This window comes from Rhinoraja longicauda, chromosome 1 (genome assembly GCF_053455715.1).
Source record: "Rhinoraja longicauda isolate Sanriku21f chromosome 1, sRhiLon1.1, whole genome shotgun sequence".
Taxonomy (NCBI): Eukaryota; Metazoa; Chordata; class Chondrichthyes; order Rajiformes; family Arhynchobatidae; genus Rhinoraja; species Rhinoraja longicauda.
In genome coordinates this window covers 98,934,311-98,953,620 of record NC_135953.1, presented here as the reverse complement: position 1 = coordinate 98,953,620, position 19,310 = coordinate 98,934,311, and positions in this window count along the sequence as shown.

Below are 19,310 nucleotides of genomic sequence, written 5' to 3'. Positions count from 1 at the left end.
ATAGGCACAGACTCTTCCGGCACGGTCGTCTACTATTCTTAGACCACCATCGTTGCACGTGTGGCACTTGTCTGAGATTGTGCTTACCTGTAGTATGATTTAACCGGGGAGTAGTTTGTCTATTCCCCGGTTAAATCATACTACAGGTAAGCACAATCTTAGACAAGTACAACACATGCAACGATTGTGGTCTAAGAATAGTAGACGACCGTGTCGGGAGAGAATTAGATAGACAAAGCATTTCACTAGGTACAGGTGACAATAACGTATCATTGAATAAAGCATTATTGAATCGTAGCAAGGGTTTAAATCAGAAAATTTGCGTCGCTTTGTATTATTGCAGATGATACTAAGTTGGGGGGTAGTGTGAATTGTGAGGAAGATGCAATAAGGCTGCAGGGTGACTTGGACAGGTTGTGTGAGTGGGCGGATACATGGCAGATGCAGTTTAATGTAGATAAGTGTGAGGTTATTCACTTTGGAAGTAAGAATAGAAAGGCAGATTATTATCTGAATGGTGTCAAGTTAGGAGGAGGGGGAGTTCAACGAGATCTGGGTGTCCTAGTGCATCAGTCAATGAAAGGAAGCATGCAGGTTCAGCAGGCAGTGAAGAAAGCCAATGGAATGTTGGCCTTCGTAACAAGAGGAGTTGAGTATAGGAGCAAAGAGGTCCTTCTACAGTTGTACCGGGCCCTGGTGAGACCGCACCTGGAGTACTGTGTGCAGTTTTGGTCTCCAAATTTGAGGAAGGATATTCTTGCTATGGAGGGCGTGCAGCGTAGGTTCACTAGGTTAATTCCCGGAATGGCGGGACTGTCGTATGTTGAAAGGCTGGAGCGATTGGGAAGGATGAGGGGGGATCTTATTGAAACATATAAGATAATTAGGGGATTGGACACATTAGAGGCAGATAACATGTTCCCAATGTTGGGGGAGTCCAGAACAAGGGGCCACAGTTTGAGAATAAGGGGTAGGCCATTTAGAACGGAGATGAGGAAGAACTTTTTCAGTCAGAGGGTGGTGAAGGTGTGGAATTCTCTGCCTCAGAAGGCAGTGGAGGCCAGTTCGTTGGATGCTTTCAAGAGAGAGCTGGATAGAGCTCTTAAGGATAGCGGAGTGAGGGGGTATGGGGAGAAGGCAGGAACGGGGTACTGATTGAGAGTGATCAGCCATGATCGCATTGAATGGCGGTGCTGGCTCGAAGGGCTGAATGGCCTACTCCTGCACCTATTGTCTATTGTCTATTGTCTATTGACAGGACCTTCACTTCAGAGTGTGTTTATTGCAATTAAATGCATTCAATAAATCATCAAATCGACGTTTTCGCTGCTGAGGGAAGAACTGACAGAAGCAGACAGAATTATGAGAGGCATAGATGGGTAGACAGTCGGAATATTTTTCTAGAGGGGAAATGTCAAAGGCTCGAGGGCATAGCTTTAAAGTGTCATCGATACAATATGGAAATAGGCCCTTCGGCCCAACTTGTCTACACCGGCCAGCATGTCCCATCTACACTAGTCCCACCACCCCGTGTATGGTCCACGTCCTTCCAAACCTGTTCTATCTATGTACCTGTCTGTTTCTTAAATGTTGGGATAGTCCCTGCCTCAACATCCACCTCTGGCAGCTTGTTCTGTACACCCATCACTCTTTGTGTGGAAAAGGTTACCCCTCAGATTCCTATTAAATCTTTTCCCCTTCACCTTAAGCCTATGTCCTCTAGTCCTCGATTCACCTACTCTGGGCAAGAAACTGCGTATATCTACCCGATCTATTCCCCTCATGATTAGAGTCAAGTCAAGTCAATTTTATTTGTATAGCACATTTAGGGACAAGTATTTTACACTGAAGGTGGTGGGAGCCAGGGATGGCGGCGGAGGTAGATATCATAGTGGTGTTTAAGATGCTTTTAGATGGGCAAAACACAACGTGTTGGGGTCAGGCAGCATCTCTGGAAGGAATGGGCAGGCGACGTTTTGGATTGGGACCCCTCCGGTTCCGATGGGCAAATGAATGTGCAGGAAAAGGAGGGATATGGATCACGTACTGGCATCATGTTCGGCACAGACATTGTGGGCCGAAGGGCCTGTTCCCGTGTATGTCTAAAAATAAGAGGCACGGGACAGTATGGCCAATACCCAAGGGAACAAACTGCGCAGAAAATCCAACCTCGCCACATTTCGGTTCTGAGAATTAACTCAGAGGAAAGAGAATTAAGCAGAGGAAAGAGCGGCAGAAAGTTGCCACGGAAGGCATTGAGCAGCGATCGCGCATGTTTAGACCAGCCGGTTGCTTTTAAACCACATGTTCCTCTTTTTCGGACATTTATACCGGGTTTTGGAACTTATTTTAAACCCAGATCTCCGGTCGTGATGGCTTTAATGTTTAAGAAAATAACTGCAGATGCTGGTACAAATCGAAGGTATTTATTCACAAAATGCTGGAGTAACTCAGCAGGTCAGGCAGCATCTCAGGAGAGAAGGAATGGGTGACGTTTCGGGTCGAGACCCTTCTTCAGATTCAAGAAGGGTCTCGAACCGAAACGTCGCCCATTCCCTTCTCTCCTGAGATGCTTGCTGCCTGACCTGCTGAGTTACTCCAGCATTTTGTGAATAAATGGCTTTAATGTTTAATGTATCGTTGATAATATTTTTTTAAATGAACACAAGCCACGTTTATATAAGATATAAAAGGGGGCGGCACGGTGGCGCAGCGGTAGAGTTGCTGCCTTACAGCGCCAGAGACCCGGGTTCAATCCTGACTACGGCAACTGAGTTTGCATGATTTCCCTGTGACCGCGTGGGGTTTCTCCGGGTGCTCCGGTTTCCTCCAACTCTCCAAAGACGTACAGGTTTGTAGGTTAATTGGCTTCGGTAAGATTGTAAATTGTCCCTAGTGTGTGTAGGACGGTGTTAGTGTGCGGGGATCGCTGGTCCGCGCGGACTCGATGGGCCAAAGGGACTGTTACCGCGCTGTATCTCTAAAGTAACTAAACTCTCTTATGCAAGAGATGAATAATAAATGGACCCGAGGTTATGCAAAGCCACTTTCTCTCTCGATCTCTCAATATCATTTGTTCAGGACATGTTACCCGATCTCTCCCGGTTACAGCGTCCACCATCTGGAGAGCGGTAGCCACATACCAGTTCCCTTGTGACCAGCGACACACTTGGCTCGGACACAAATCATCACAGCGCCATCCCAACACCACCCCCCCCCCCCCCCCCCCCCCCCCACCCCCCACACTCTCTCTCTCTCTCTCTCTCTCTCTCTCTCTCGCTCTCTTTCTCACTCTAAAGCACTTCTGAAGCAAAGCAAGAGAATATTAGACAAGATTACAACCACAATAACTGCTTGGTCAAATTGCAACGAAAGAACGGTCTCTTTTGCCTGAACAGGTTTTCAGAAGTGTTAAATAATCTTTCACAACTTAATGAACTTTTTTTTTTCAGACGGCCCAAATGTTATGGGGAATTTTGGCGAAACTGGCTCCAAAATCCCAGAAACTAATATATTTGGATAGCGGGTCGATGGTGTGGGATAATAATGTGGGATATCAGTAACTCCCATTCAGGAATGCTGATCTGAAATACTGTGCGCGGATGTGTGGGAGGCTGGATGAAGATTGTCACAATCCGTTACCTTTCATTAATTTGTTCTCTGCTGTCTTTTTAAATATTTTTCATTAATTTGTTCTATGTACCTTTTCATATCTCCCGGTTCCCTCTCCCTTGACTCTCAGAATGAAGAAGGGTCTCGACCCGAAACGTCACCTATTCCTTTTCTCCAGAGATGCTGCCTGACCCGCTGTTATTCTAGGTTGTTTTTGTGTCTATCTTCGGTGTAAACCAGCATCTGCAGTTCCTTCCTACGCCTGATATCAGTTTTTCGCTTGTGCCTGCTGCAGATATAAACCCCAGACCACGGAGTGCAGTGGCGAGACGGTGGAGATGTACATTCCAATCTCACAAAAATATCTCTTCCAGTCTTGCAATTTTCAACTAAATGTCGGCCAAATACCCACAAAATATCAGCAAGACACTTAAGTGTCTTTGGGTGGAAGATATTCTTCCTAAAGTCGCCGGCTTCTGGCTTTTTGGGATCTCCAACCACATACAACCGCACGCTAACCTGGTGCATCTTTTACCCCTGTTGTAGTTGTGAACATTGATCAAAGAATCTGGTGCGGTGGTGTGTTTGGGTGTACATGTGGGTGTGTATGTGTGTGTTTGTGTGTGTATGTGTGTGTGTGTGTGTGTGTATGTATGTGAATTTGTGTATGTATGTGTGTGTCTGTGTATGTGTGAATGTGTGTGTGTGTGTGTGTGTGTGTGTGTGTGTATGAGTATGTGTGTGTATGTGTATATGTTGTATGCGTATATGTGTGCGTTTGTGTATGTTTGCATCTGTGTGTATGTGTATCTGTGTGTATGTGTGTATATATGTGTGTGTTTGCATGTGTGTTTGTGTGTATGTGTGTATATATGTGTATGTGTTGCTGTGTGTGTGTGTGTGTGTCACTTCCTAATGTATGTGCTGTCAATTAAACACTAATAAACATTACAACCTCTAAGTAGGCTCTGAATTATATACTACATTGGCTATAGATATAGACTATATATATATATATATATATATATATATGTATATATGTAAATAATCAGAATACATAGTACTCTGTAAAACATATATATAAACAAAAAAAGTTATATATATATAGAGAGAGAGAGAGTGTATATATATGTTATATTATATTATGTGTTATTTTATATTTTGTATTTGTGTTTGTTTTTTGAGTTATTTGAGTACATTTTGTTTATTATGTGTTTTTCAGAGTACTATGTGTACATATTCTGTTGTGCTGCTACAAGTAAGAATTTCATTGATCTGTTTCGGGACCTATGACAATAAAACTCTCTTGCCTCTTGTCCATAATTTCTATGCTGAAACTAACACACATAGAACATAGAACAGCACATCGCAGAAAGATGCTCTTCAGCCGACTACGTCTGATCAAGGTCTATAGTCCTCCATTCTCTGTCAGTTCATGCGCCTGTCTAAATGCCTCCTAAACATTTCAATGGTATCTGCTTTCACCACCCTCTCCAGGCATCGAACACTCTGTGTAAAAAAAACTGATTTCATTGATATCATTTAAACTTTGCACCTTTCACCTTAGAGCTGTGCCCTCTAGTATTTGATATTTCCCCCCTGGAAAAAAATGTTGACTGTCTACCCTGTCTATGCCTCACAAAATTTTATACACTTCTATCAGGTCTCCCCTCAGCCTCTGACAGTCCAGAGAATACAATCCAAGTTTCTCCATCCTTTCCTTATCTGTGTGAGCACTGTGTCAACTTTAGTTTTATTTTATTTTTCAAGATATAATGTGAAAATAGGCCCTTCGGCCCACCGATTCCAGGCCGACCAACAATAACCCCGTACACTAGTTCTATCCTACACTATAGGAACAATTTACAGAAGCCAATTAACTTACATACATGCACGAATTTGGAATGTATGAGGAAACTGGAGCACCCGGAGAAAACCCATGCGGTTACAAGGAGAATCTGTAAACACCATACAGACAGCACCCGTAGTCAAGATCGAACCCAGGTCTCCGGAGCTGCAAGGAAGCTACTCTATCGTTGTGTCACTGTCCCTGATCTCTAAGATTATCCCTCAGTCTCCTGTTCTCCATAACAAAATCTTGGTCTGCATAACCTATCCATACAGCTCAGGTCCTCAAGTTCTGGCAACATTCTGGCAAAATATCTTTGCTCCCTTTCCAAGTTAGTGGCATCTTTCCTATAACAGGGTGACCAAAATTGTGCACAATACTCCAGGTGAGATCTCACACCAATGCCTTGTGCAAATACAACATAACTTCTCGCCTCTCCTTAATGCCATGATTCATGAATACCATCAATCTTCACCACCTTGTCTACCTATGAAAACATTTTCACTTCTACTTCTGGGTCTCCTTGTTCGACAACATTACCCGTGGCCCTACTGTTCACTGTAAAATTCCTACCAAGGTTTGACTTCCAATATTGCAACTTGCCATTTGCCATTACTTGGCCCACTTACGTAGCTGATCAAGATCCTGCTGTAATTTTTTATAACCTTTTTCCCTACCTACGATATCGCCTATTTTAGTGTCAACTGCAAATTCAATACCCATGCCTTATATGGTCTCATCCAAATTAATTGTATGAATGACAAACAACAATGGGCAAAATACAAAGTGCTGGAGGAATTCAGATGGTCAGGCAGCATCTGGGGAGGGTCATGGAGCCATGCAGCATGGAAACAGGCCCTTCAGCCCAACATCCCCACTGACCAACATGTCCAATCTTAACTAGTCTCACCTGCCTGCGTTTGGCCCATATCCCTCTAAACCTGTCCTATCCAGGTAACTGCCTAAACATTTCTTAAATGTTGCGATAGTACCTGCCTCAACTTCCTCCTCTGCTCGTTCCATACATCAACCACTGTTGTGTGAAAATGTTACCCCTCAGGTTCCTATTAAATCTTCCCCCTCTGGTTCTTCCAGCATTTTGCTCAAGATTCTAGCACTTGCATCTCTTGTATCGTCACAAACAACAATTGTCCCTGCACTGATTACTGTGGCACACCGCCACTCACAGGCCTCCAGTTCAACAAACAACCTGCAATTATAGAACATGGAACAGCACAGAATAGGAATGGGCCCTTCAGCCCACAATGTTTGTGCCAAACCTGACGCCAAGTTGAACTGATCTCATATGCCGATTCACGATCCATATCCCTCTATTCCCTGAACTTCCATGTGTCTACCCAAAAACCTCTTAAACGCCACTATCGTATCTGCCTCCACCACCACCCCTGACAATGCTTTCCAGACCCCCACCACTCTCTGTATAAAAATCTTGGCCTGCACATCCTCCATTAAACTTTCACCTTATAGCTCTGCCCTCTAGTGGTGGACATTTCCACCCTGGGAGAAAGGTTCTGACTGTCTACCCTACCTACGCCATTCATACTTTTATATACTTCTATCAAGTCTCCCTTCAACCTCCGACATTCCAGAGAGAAAAAATCTTTATGCTGCTACCATGAAGCCAATGATGGCAAATTGCATTCACCTTAATCAAACTTTGATCTGATAAGACCCACAGGTTGCAAATCTAATAGTATCCCATTGAAAATATCGACAGCAGTTTAAACACAGACCTAAATAGTATCAACCATTCTATCACTATGGTTTAAACAGTTTACCATGGCATGAAAGAAACTGAATGAATGGATTATAAAAGCTTCTCATATTGCTTTATAGATGAAACTGTATCAAAACTTTTTGACTGTTCTAAGCCCAACAAGCTTAGTAACCAAACAGAAAAGAAATCAAGCAAAGTTCATACAAATCGTCCCACATTAAGGCATAAACATCAACACTATCAGTGAATTTGGGGAAGAAAAATGTCATGTCTTTCCAATTCAAATAACAAATGCACTAGTGTTTGTCCTAGCAACTAGCACACTCACATACACAGGCGTGCCTATTCTCTGGGTAACCATGTCCCTCTCGTTTATAATACTTAAAATACCAAAGAGCATAATCAGTGCTTATCCTGTTCATCATCTCCTGGATCATGGCATGTGTGTTATCTTGAAGGTTGGTAAATGTTTTATTGGGGACAAGCCTGGATCCTCCTCAGAATCCTGGTCGGGAGGGGCTGCTGGATAAAGCCGCCAGATAAATATATGTACTCTACAAATGAAAGTTGGCTGCCTGCGGGGTGGGGAAGGTGAGCTTTGGCTGGCATCTGTTGCCTCAAATGCCTACAGGGACATGCTATCAGTGAGTAATGACACACCGGGAGCTGGAGTTCCCTTCGTTCTATTCTACCCACCACCAAAGCTGAAAAAGAACGCTGCCCACCATTGTCCCTGTTCAACAGATCCCATTCAATTCCTTTGTCATTGTGGTGGTGGATGAGGTATATCAGGTAGTTACTCTTTGCGAATAGCCACAAAACAGTGCTGAATATCAGGCCATGGAGTAATACAGCAGGGAAACAGGCCATTCGGTCCACCATGTCCATCCCAGGGTGGCACAGTGGCGCAGTGGCAGAGCTGCTGTCTTACAGCGCACGAGACCTGGGTTCCATCCTGATTATGGATGCTATCTGTATGGACTTTGTACATTCTAACTGTGACCGCATGGGTTTTCTCCAGGTGCTCTGGTTTCCACCCACACTCCAAAGTTGTATAGGTTTATAGGTTAAATGGCTTCTGTAAATTGTAAATTGTCCCCATTTTGTAGGATAGTGCTAGTGAACAGGGTGATCGCTGGTTGGCATGGACTTGGTGGGACTGTTTCCATGCTATATCGTTAAAATCTAAAGTTTAAAGCCAGCTGATCGGCAATGCATATTGATCCCACCTTCTAGCCCTTGGCACATGACCTTTTATGTATAAACAATTCAAGTACTCATCAAGATGCTTCTTAAAAGCCATCAACAACTTTGCTTCCACTATTCTCTCAGGCAGAGTACTCCAGTTACTCAGCAATCTCTGGGTGAAAAAGCCCCCCTTCAGATATCCACCAAATCTCTCACACCTTGCTACAAATGCTCAAGATTCATGCATGCTAAATCAATGTACACGGGTTTTATCTAAGGTAAGTGCACCAAAGACATATAAGTAAGTCGGACTTTGGTTAGGCCACATTTGGAGTACTGTGTGGCATTTAGGTCAGCCTATTACACGAATGATGAGGAGGCTTTGGAGGGGATGCAGAGGAAGTTTATCAGAATGCTGCCTGGATTAGAGGGTTTCAGCTACAGGGAGAGGTTGGGTAGACTTGGATTGTTTTCTCTGGAATGTCAGAGGTTGAGGGGAGACGATAGAGAAGTGTATAAAATGATGAGAGGCATAATTAGAGTCAGAAACGTTTTTCGAGGGGGGAAATGTCAAAGACTAGAGGACATAGCTTTAAGGTGAGAGGGACAAAGTTTAATGGAGATATGCGGGGCAAGCATTTCTGGTTTCAGGTGCTCAGTTGTGATAGGTTAATTGACCATTAAGCACACAGTAATGGATGCAAGTTACAGCAAAGATTTTGACTTGATATATAATAGATTTTCACATGTTCACAAGTTACAGGAGTAGAATTAGGCCATTCGGCCCATCGAGTCCACTCTGCCATTCAATCATGGCTGATCTCTGCCTCCTAATCCCATTTTCCTGCCTTCTCCCCATAACCCTTGACACCCGTTCTAATCAAGAATCTGTCTATCTCTGCCTTAAAAATATCCACTGACTTGGCCTCCACAGCCCTCTGTGGCAATGAGTTCAACAGATTAACTACCCTCTGACTAAAGAAGTTCCTCTTCACCTCCTTTCTAAAAGAGCGCCTTTAATTCTGAGGCTATGACCTCTGGTCCTCAACTCTCCCAGTGGTGGAAACATCCTTTCCACATCCACTCTGTCTATGCCTTTCATTATTCTGTAAGTTTCAATGAGGTCCCCCCCTCAACCTTCTAAACTCCAGCGAGTACAGGCCCAGTGCTGTCAAAAGCTCATCATATGCTAACCCACTCAATCCTGGAATCATTCTTGTAAACCTCCTCTGGACCCTCTCCAGAGCCAGCACATCCTTTCTCAGATATGGGGCCCAAATTTGCTCACAGTACTCCAAATACGGCCTGACCAGCGCCTTACAGAGCCTGAGCAGTACATCTCTGTTTTTGTATTCCAGTCTGCTTGATATAAATGCCAAATGAGAGAAGAAGAGGGGGAGGGCAGTGTCCCATCCTACTCCCAACATGGACACTGTACTCAAATGATACAGAGATAAATGGATATGGCAGAAGAAATACAGATTGTTACATATTTTAATAAACAAACACCTTTCAATCCATGTAATCAAAGTGAGCCACTGCTCTTTAGAAGGACAGGTTGGGACCCTTCTTCGGAAGGATTTCGACCTGAAACATTGCCTATTCATGTCTTCCAGAAATATTGCCTGACCCACTAAATCACACCATCACCTTCTGTGATCTATATCATTCTTTAGCACTTTTTCACAAAAGTCAAGCTCATGAATTGGCTACTATCACAATGTTTAAAGATACTATCGTAATGTTTAAGAAACATTTAGACAGGTACATTGATAGGATAGATTTTGAGCTATATGGGCCAAATGCAGGCAAGTGGGATGAGCGTAGATGGAACATGTTGGTCGGTGTAGGCAAGTTGGGTTGAACGGGCCTGTTCCAATGCTGTATAATACTATGACAATGAATTAAATTACAAAAAATAGATACTTTTTTTTTTTAAATGACAGTAGTAATAAATGAGAGAAGCATAAAATATAAATTCAATGAGTAACAAAGTCTTTTCAAATGAAAATGTACACTGAGGTTTTTTGTGACATTGGGCTTCAGATCAGAAATTAGAAAAGGTAAAATCTCTCAACCAAAGAGAAATTAGCATGCTGAATAGAACCAAAGCAATGTCCTGGTTTGAATCTCAATTTTTCAAAAATTATCTTAAAAAAGAAATGAAATAAATGTAATAAATGCCACTTGGACTGGGACTATCGCAACATTTAAGAAGCATTTGGACGGGTACATGGAAAGGACAGGTTTAGAGGGATATGGGCCAAACACAGGCAGGTATAGATGGGACATGTTGGTCGGTATGGGCAAGTTGGGCCAAAGGGCCTGTCTCCATGCTGTATGGCTCTACGGCTATCGCAAAATCAGAACAAGATACAGTGGCAGTTAGATCACAAGAATTATTACCAATCAGTCTAAACTTGTTTTCTGTTTCATCTCATGGCCCGATTCAGTTACACACCCAGTAATAAACTTTTTTTGTTCATTTATAACCTTACTGAAGTGGAGCCTGTTATTTACTCAGATGCAGAAGAGATTCCAAGTCATATAAGCAGACAGGTGCTCCCAAGGTTGTAGTGATAATACGTGACTGTCTGCCACAGAGTCAAATAGAGGTGGTACAATGCAGGCTGGTGACTGGTGTCTACTGCACAACCTAGTTGCAGACTGGAGAACTTGCCAGCATCCAAATGTTAGTTAGATCTCTAATGTTTAGTTTAGTTTAGAGCTCACCAAATGTAGGGAGGTAGAGTGGTACAGCGGCAGAGTTGCTGCCTTCCCAGTTAGACGTTTTTTAAGGCGACTGTCGGCGACTGTCATAGTCGTAGCAGGTCGCCGAAAAAACAGCGATTGGACCCCCTTACGACAATGTCTGCGACAGGCTACAACAACGTACTGCCTAGTCGACGTCAAGCTACGGCAAGCTACCGACAACCGGCGACCCAGTCGTCGCAAGTAGAATGTCCACCTACGACCGCACCTACAACAACCTACCACCACAGAGGCGACAACCTACGACAACCGAAGTCAACCTACGTCCACCCGCGACAAGCTACGACAAGCTATGACTCTGAAGACTGAAGACAACAGAAGACAATTCATGTTTCACCCACTTTCCCTATAAAAGGGGGTGTATGGTTGGGTTTCCAATCATTCTGCATCATGACTATTTGAAAGTGATGCCATGAGAAACTACTCTGAAATATAATAACTTCATACATCAATTTTTTGTCAAAATGTCAAAAATTTCCTTTATTGATATTCAAACAACATTTTTAAAAGGTTGATAAGAACATACAACAGTGCATACAAAAATATTGCAATAAACTTCAATTAATTTCAATAAACATCAAACTTTAAAATTCAAACTTTAAACAGAATACGTGCAAAAACAGACAAAACCTAGCATCATTTATGGACACATTACACTGATGGATGATCAGATCAAGTCCTCACTTGGAATTCGCCGAAGTCAGCACCGGCGACAACCTACATCACCTGGCGACAACCCGGCGACAACCTCCGTCACCTGGCGACAACCCGGCGACAACCTACGACAGCACCCACGTCAGGAGACGTCAAGCTACGCTCATTGGCGTCAAACCAATAGTCGCCGATAAAATTTCAAGCCTTCACACAATCCAGCGGCGACCAGAAAAACGCTACGACTCTTTGGAGACTACTCACGACCATGCCCGCGACACCGCGGCGACCGTGTGGCGACAGCCTAGTCGCCTGTAGTCGACCAAAAAATCGCCGAAATGGGACAGGGGCTTTACTGCACCAGAGACCTGGGTTTGATACTGACTACTGGTTCTATCTGTAGTCTTTCCAGGTGAGACAGAGGTTCACCTGCACCTCCTCCAACCTCATCTATTGTATCCGCTGCTCTAGATGTCAACTTCTCTACATCGGCGAAACCAAACGCAGGCTCGGCGATCGTTTCGCTCAACACCTTCGCTCAGTCCGCCTTAACCAACCTGATCTCCTGGTGGCTGAGCACTTCAACTCCCCCTCCCACTCCCAGTCTGACCTTTCTGTCATGTGCCTCCTCCAGTGCCATAGTGAGGCCCACCGGAAATTGGAGGAATAGCACCTCATATTTCCCTTGGGCAGCTTGCAGCCCAGCAGTATGAACATTGACTTCTCCAACTTTAGATAGTTCCTCTGTCCCTCTCTTCCCCTCCCCTTCCCAGTTCTCCCTCTATCTTCCTGTCTCCACCTATATCCTTCCTTTGTCCCGCCCCCTGACATCAGTCTGAAGAAGGGTCTCAACCCGAAACGTCACCCATTCCTTCTCTCCTGAGATGCTGCCTGACCTGCTGAGTTACTCCAGCATTTTGTGAAATAAATACCTTCGATTTGTACCAGCATCTGCAGTTATTTTCTTACACTACCAGGTGCTATCTGTACGGTTTTGTACGTTCTCCTTGTGACCCGCTTTCTCCAGGTGCTCCAGTTTCCTCCCACACTACAAAGACTTACAGGTTTGTACGTTAATTGGCTTCAACACAATTCCAAATTGCTTTAGTGCATAGGATAGTGCTAGTGGTCAGCGCGGACTGCTAAAAGAGATACAGGATGGAAGCAGGCCCTTCGGCCCACCGAGCCCACACTGACCAGCGATCACCCCATACAAAACGAATTCTATCCTGTACACTCGGGACAAATTACAGACGCCAATTAATTTAAAAACATGTATGTCTTTGGAGTGCGTGAGGAAACCAGAGCACCCAGAGACGTAGTCACAGGGAGAACGTGCAAACTCCATACAGACAGCACCCACAGTCAGGATTGAACCTGGATCTCTGGCGCTGTAAGGCGGCAGCTCTAACGCTGAGCCACTGTGCCGTCACAATAAAGATGATGCTGCTCCCTATGTGTTCTGCAATAATAAACGGCAAGTCAGGCAGCATCTGCAGAGAAAGAAACTGAATTACCATTTATTCTTTGGAAAATAATGCTAACTGTAATGCTAACTGTAATGCTAACTGTAATGCTAATTGTAATGCTAACTGAAATGCTAACTGTAAGTCACTGAGAAAAGTTAAGCTTATCATCATATATCCTTTTGGACCTTTTCATACTTCTACTTCCCTCTCCGCTGACTCTCAGTCTGAAGAAGGGTCTCAACCCAAAACATCAGCTATTCCTTTTCTCCAGAGGTGCTGAGTATTTTGTGTCTATCTTCGAGTTAGAACCAACATTATTTTCCGATGGATAAATTGAAGCGTTGGTTCAGTTTGTTTCTCTGCAGATGCTGCCTGACTTGCTGATTATTTCCAGAAGACTGTTTTCATTTCAGACTTCCAAAGCAATAAAGTTTGGATAGACTGCATGTTTGGACGTATATAAAACTGGAACAACATGCATGGATTGCATAACTACACATTGGATTCCTCTCTTTATTGGCACTAAACAGGTGTGTATGAAACATTAGCATCCAATCAAGTAACCCCCAAGAATCAGGGTTAGTTTAGTTGAGAGATACAGCATGGAAACAGGTCCTTTGACCCACCGAGTCTATGCCGACCTACGATAAGCCATTCACACTAGTTCGATGTTATCCCACTTTCTCATCCAAGCCCTGCACACTCCGGCCAATTTACAGAGGGCCAAGTAACTTACCAAACCCGCATGTCTTTGGGATGTGGGAGGAAACCGGAGCGTCCGGTGGAAACCCATACAGTCACAGGAAGAGCATGCAAACCCCACACAGACAGCACCTGAGGTCAGGATTGAACCCAAGTCTCGCACTGTGAGGTGGCAACTCTACTTTTTTCCCCCCCGGGTGGAAATGTCAAATACTTGATTTAAGGTGGGATGGTTACAGCACGTTCACCAAGGTGTGATGGGGAAAGTTTAAAGGAGATGTGTGAGGCAAGTTTTTTTACACAAAGAGGAATCGTGCCTGGAATGCGCTGCCAGGGGGAGGTGGTGGTGGAGGCAGGTACAATAGCAACGTTGAGAAAAATGTAGTTTAGACGCTTGAAAAAGTAGGGCATAGATGACCATGTGCAAGCAGTGAAAATTACTTAGATTGCATAGAGTCGTAGAGGCATACAGCACGGAAACAGGCCCTTCGGCCCAACTTTCCCATGCCGACCAACATGCCCCATCTACACTAGTCACACCTGCCTGCATTTGGCCCATATCCCTCTAAACCTGTCCTATCCATGCACCTATGTAAATGTTAAACATTGCAATAGTACCTGCCTCAACAACCTCCTCCGGCAGCTTGTTCCATACACCCACCACCCTTCGTGTAAAAAAATGACCCCTCAGGTTCCCATTAAATCTTTCCCCCTTACCTTAAACCGATGTCCTCTAGTTCTCGATTCCCCTGCTTTGGGCAAGAGAACCCGATCTATTCCTCTCATGATTTTGTACACTTCTATAAGATCACCCCTCATCCTCCTGTGCTCCAAGCCCTAGCCTGCTCAACCTCTCCTGATAGCTCATGCCCTCGAGTCCTAGCAACATCCTCCGAGTCCTGGCATTATTGTTGGGACATGTATGGTGGTCTGAAGGGCCTGTTTCTGCACTGTATGTTCTAATGGCGTAGTGAATGAAGGGAAGCAAAACTGAGTGGATGTGGTGTAACCATATCGGTCAGGAGCAATTGGGAAACTAATGAAATTGATCCTGAGGGTAATGGACTGTGAAACATTGCCAACATTAACATGACAAAGCTGATGTAAAGACTAACCAGTCAACATGATACTCATTCAACAGTCAATTACTTAAGAAGATATCTCAATCAATCAATGGGAATATCCAACGAAAAGAGACAAAGTGCTGGAGTAACTCAGCGGGACTGGCAGCATCTCTGGATAACATGGATAGGTGATATTTCGGGTCAGGACCCTTCATCAGAATGCTGGCTGACCCGATGTGTTACTCCAGCACTTTGTGTCCATTTTTTGTTTGTTATTTCCAATGATTGATTGTAAACCAGCATTTGCAGTTTCTAGTTTCTATAATGGAAATATCTGTTGTTTGGAATATTATAGATAGACACTTTTTTATCTATGCATTTTCTCCAGAGATGTTGCCTTACCCACTGAGTGAGTTCAGCATTTTGTGTCTGTGTTTGGTATAAACCAGCATCTGCAGTTCTTTATTACATAATATTTTGGTTTGGAATATTATTCAGAATGAAACATGTCATCAGAAATGCCTCTAATTGGAATCTATCACGATGATTTGTAGCTGAAAAGCACATTCTCTTCATCTGACACAGATTCCTGGGATGTGAAAGAACTTTTGTTAAACGTTTGTTTTCCTCAGTATTTTTCTCCTTTCATGCACTGTGATGCTTATATTGAATGTAACACGTTATTATTTACCCTCCAAAAATGTCACACTATGGCAACCCCAGTGAGATATTCAGTTAGTCCCAGATCATAGCCTTGTTATCCCACCTTTTAAGAAAGGAGGGAGAGAGAAAACACGGAATTATTGACCAGTTAGCCTGACATCAATGGTGGGGAAGATGCTGGAGTTAATTATAAAAGATGAAATAGCGGAGCATTTGGCTAACAGTAACAGGATCGGTCCGAGTCAGCATAGATTTTCGAAGGGGAAATCATGCTTGACTAATCTTCTGGAATTTTTTGAGGATGTAACTCGGAAAATGGACAATGGAGAGCAAGTGGATGTAGTATACCTGGACTTTCAGAAAGCCTTTGATAAGGTCCCACATAGGAGATTAGTGGGCAAAATTAGAGCACACGGTATTGGGGGTAGGGTACTGACATGGATAGAAAATTGGTTGGAAGACAGGAAACAAAGAGCAGGGATTAACAGGTCCCTTTCAGAATGGCAGGCAGTGACTAGTGGGGTACTGCAAGGCTCGGTGCTGGGACCGAGCTATTTACAATTTTCATTAATGATTTGGATGAAGGGATTAAAAGTAACATCAGCAAATTTGCAGATGACACAAAGCTGGGTGACAGTGTGAACTGTGAAGAGGATGCTATGAGGATGCAGGGGACTTGGACAGGTTGTGTGAGTGGGCAGATGCATGGCAGATGCAGTTTAATGTGAATAAGTGTGAGGTTATCCACTTTGGTGGTAAGAATAGGAAGGCAGATTATTATCTAAATGGTGTCAAGTGAGGAAAAGGGGACGTACAACGAGATCTGGGTGTCCTAGTGCATCAGTCACTGAAAGGAAGCATGCAGGTACAGCAGGCAGTGAAGAAAACCAATGGAATGTTGGCCTTCATAACAAGAGGAGTTGAGTATAGGAGCAAAGAGGTCTTTCTGCAAAGCTGGGTGGCAGTATAAACTGTGAACAGGATGTTAGGTGGTTGCAGGGTGACCTGGACAGGTTGAGTGAGTGGGCAGATGAGTGGTAGAGGTAGTATAATGTAGATAAATGTGAGGTTATCCACTTTGGCGGCAAAAACAAGGAGGCAGAATATTATCTCAATGGTGTTAGGTTAGGTAAGGGGGAGGTGCAGCGAGACCTGGGTGTCCTTGTACACCAGTCACTGAAAGTTGGCGTGCAGGTACAGCAGGCAGTGAAGAAAGCTAATGGTATGTTGGCCTTCATAACAAGAGGATTTCAGTATAGGAGTAAAAAGGTTCTTCTGCTGTTGTATAGGGCCCTGGTAAGACCACATCTGGAGTATTGTGTACAGTTTTGGTCTCTTAATATGAGGAAGGATATCCATAATTGAGGGAATGCAGCATAGGTTCATGAGATTGATCCCTGGGATGGCGGGACTGTCATATGAGGAAAGATTGAAATGACTAGGCTTGTATTCACTGGGGTTTAGATGGATGAAAGGGGATCTTATAGAAAAATATAAAATTATAAAAGGACTGGACAAGCTAGATGCAGCAAAAATGTTCCCAATGTTGGGTGAGTCCAGAACCAGGGGTCACAGTCTTAGAATAAAGGAGAGGCCATTTAAAACTGGGGTGAGAAGAAATTTTTCACCCAGACAGTTGTGAATTTGTGGAATTCTCTGCCACAGAGGGCAGTGGAAGCCAAATCACTGGATGGATTTAAGAGAGAGTTAGGTAGAGCTCTAGGGGCTAGTGGGATCAAGGGATATGGGAAGGCAGGCATGGGTTATTGATTGTGGAAGATCAGCCATGATCACAATGAATGGCGGTGCAGGCTCGAAGGGCCGAATGGCCTCCTCCTGCACCCATTTTCTATATTTCTGTTTCTAAGCCAATTAACCTACAGTATGAACCTGCACGTCTTTGGGATGTGGGAGGAAACGGGAGCACCTTCTCCCTTGCTCAGTCTCACTCTCTCTCCCTCCCATGCTCTCTCTCTCTCTCTCTCTCTCTCTCTCTCTCTCTCTCTCTCTCTCTCTCTCTCTCTCTCTCTCTCTCTCTCTCTCTCTCTCTCTCTCTCTCTCTCTCTCTCCCTCTCTCTCGCTCTCTCCCTTTCTCTCTCTCTCTCTCTCTCTCTCTCTCTCTCTCTCTCTCTCTCTCTCTCTCTCTCTCTCTCTCTCTCTCTCTCTCTCTCTCTCTCTCCCTCTCTCTCGCTCTCTCCCTCTCTCTCTCTCTCTCTCTCTCTCTCTCTCTCTCTCTCTCTCTCTCTCTCTCTCTCTCTCTCTCTCTCTCTCTCTCTCTCTCTCCCTCTCTCTCGCTCTCTCTCTCTCTCTCTCCCTCTCTCTCTCATCTCTCTCTCTCTCTCTCTCTCTCTCTCTCTCTCTCTCTCTCTCTCTCTCTCTCTCTCCCTTTCTCTATCCCTCCCTCTATCCCTCCCTCTCTCTCTCTCTCTGTCTCTGTCCCTATTTTACACAATTTCAGACCCACACAATGTCTCACATCCTATCCTGTTCCAAAGAAAAAGCCCAGCTTATTCAATCTTTCATCAAAGCTACAGTTTCCCAAACGTCAACCTTTGGTTTCAATGAAAGGTCTTGTTCATTACGTTCATATCAATTTTAATCACAGATTTCACTTGCTAGAGTTGTAAAAAGCAAGAGGTAAGTGATACCTTGGATGCAGAAAAAGATATAGAGGAGGAAGGAAAATTCCAATGAGACTACGCAATAAAGCATGGGAGGGAGAGAGCAGCAACTGAAAGTTATTAACTATCAATAATTTATCTAGCCTACAATAGGCATTTGCAAAAGACATTTGGTCCATTTTACTATGAGGTTATTTTATACAACAAAGAGGCATAGAAAATGAAAAATAAAGACAGTAATTCACGTACACAGAGTTTAGGAAAATTAAAACAACACCTTTAATAATTAAAGTCTTTCATTAAGTTAATCGCTCCGAACTGTGTCACAAGAGTTTCATGTGTCCTTCAGAGATGAAAATATTCTTCATGTTATTGCTGGGCTCACCTGAAAAATGATCCGGTAGTCAGAACCCCAGCCTTGCTGTTTTGAAGAAGATAAGAAGAACAGCTCAAATGGCTTGTGGTAGTTACTAAGTAAAGCTAGTACATTTGGTCCAAAAACTCAATGCAACTGCACTACATCTTTATGGGATTCCGCATCCTTTCCCTCTAATGCAATGAAAAGTTGGCAATGGGATGAAGTGTACCAGGCAGCTGGTAGAATAGAGCAAAACAGAGAGAATTAGATCTCCTCTTTCTGAAGTTTACCCTGTCAGTCCTGGTGATGTTCTTGCGAATACGTTGCATTCTTATTGCCTTATCAGTTAATACATTATCCTCCCACCTCCTTACAAAACAGTGGGAAGATCAGTGAAATGTAGTTTAGATGTAATCTAAACCAAGATTGACACATGTTTATCTGATCTTTTGCCATGGATTATAGATGAGTATCTTTTATTACTTTTCATCTACAAATTTTACCCTGTATTGCTGCTGCAGAAATTCTATTAAACCTCCTGAAACAAAGTAACCTCATATTCAAAGATTTGGCAAGATTTTTTGGGTTATTTACCCACAATTAGATTTACTGATATTACGTGC